The sequence below is a fragment of the Loxodonta africana genome, chromosome 7 (assembly GCF_030014295.1).
Source record: "Loxodonta africana isolate mLoxAfr1 chromosome 7, mLoxAfr1.hap2, whole genome shotgun sequence".
Classification (NCBI taxonomy): domain Eukaryota; kingdom Metazoa; phylum Chordata; class Mammalia; order Proboscidea; family Elephantidae; genus Loxodonta; species Loxodonta africana.
In genome coordinates this window covers 106,328,795-106,330,291 of record NC_087348.1, presented here as the reverse complement: position 1 = coordinate 106,330,291, position 1,497 = coordinate 106,328,795, and the positions used below count along the sequence as shown (strand labels likewise).

At 38.0% G+C, this 1,497-nt stretch overlaps 1 non-coding gene across 1 annotated transcript; it reads right to left on the bottom strand.

Moving 5' to 3' along the window:
* Positions 1-226: 226 nt before the first annotated feature.
* Positions 227-330, bottom strand: LOC111752980 (U6 spliceosomal RNA). Its single transcript, XR_002787832.2, has one exon. It is a non-coding gene; the product is annotated as a U6 spliceosomal RNA (small nuclear RNA).
* Positions 331-1,497: the final 1,167 nt, after the last annotated feature.

The window sequence follows — 1,497 nt, the reverse complement described above, 5'->3', positions numbered from 1 at the left end:
CTCAGCTATGGTACAGCAGGACTGGTCCAGCTGAAGGGAAGGGGACTGGGGTGGGTTGTTTGTGGCATGTACTAGGGCCACAGTGCAGGCTGGGAGTCAGTGCAGGGCAGGTTCTGGTAGGCTGTGCCTGTGCTGCTCAGGGGGCTATATTCAGTGCATGGTGCAGGTAGACAAGAAGGAGCTGGAGGTTGTGATGTGTGGAGCTAAGACAGATATGGGAAAGAAAAAAAATATAGAATGCTCCATGAATTTGCATGTCATCCTTGCGAAGGAGCTATGCTAATCTCTGCATTGTTCCAACTTTAGTATATGTGCTGCCAAAGTGAACACTCTATTTATATTCTTGGTTAGATTATTCAAAGGTTATATAATTTGTGCTAAGGAGAATCTGTTGTGATTTCAATTTAGTATTGAACAAAATTCAGCCAATAGCATGCCTACCTGGAAAAAGAAGTTAAAAAATTGGAAAAGAAGGAGGGAAAACAGGTAAAGATAGAGGGGAGGAAAGGGAAAGTGAAAGAAAGAAGAGGAAAGATGAAAGAGATGGAATAAAGAAAGGATAGGGAAAAGAGAGCCTTCCTTTCACTCCTACTCTGCGCCAGGCATTGTGTAATTTAGCTATTACCTTAATCTTGAAATATAGGTATTATCTCCGTTTTACAGATAAAAAAATTGAAGATTGGAGAGGTGAAATTTAGTTTTACAAGGTAGCATAGTTTATAAATAATCAAACTGAGGTTTAAACTGAGATGAATCTGCCTTCAAAGCCCATATTTTTTACCCATATTACACTACTGTTCCTGAAATTGGCTAAAGGCTCTATGAATATTCCTTCTACCTCAATTATAACAGTAGCTCAATCTGGTTGTTTTCTAGTACATTGCAGAGCATCTGACATATAGTAAGCATTCAAGAAACACTTGTTGACTGAAGCAATGAATAAACCATTCCAAAAGCAGAAGAAAGAAATGGAGAAAGAAGCTTCTATTCTTGTAAAAAAACAAACAGAGGTAGACACCAGAAGGTGAGAACTATGGTCAGCACTATTTTGGGCTACTGTGTTAGAAGGCCAAGTTGGTTAATTTAAAGACATGAGTTCAGATTGGGTATTATCAAGAATCATGGGGTTCAGATGGTCTCTAGCCTTGGTGGGCTAAACAAGCAAAAAATAAAATAACATAAAAAACAAACAGGAGTCAAATTTGAACCAGGGACTGATATATAGATTTTCTTTTGCTCTGAGAAAACTCAAAGATGTGGCCATAGGTTCTGATGGCTTTGTGGCCTGTAACAGACTACATTCCTATTATAATATTAAAAAAAAAAAATTTTTTTTTTTTTAATATTATTAGCTCTCCAATAAACATGAGCATGAATTCCAAGGGTTCTTTCAGCCCTGTATTCAAATGGGAATTAACTTGCTCACAAATTCCTGTCTTACGCATTTTGAAGTTCATCCTTTGAACTGAGCTGAATCTCTCAGGATGCAGGCCTGAT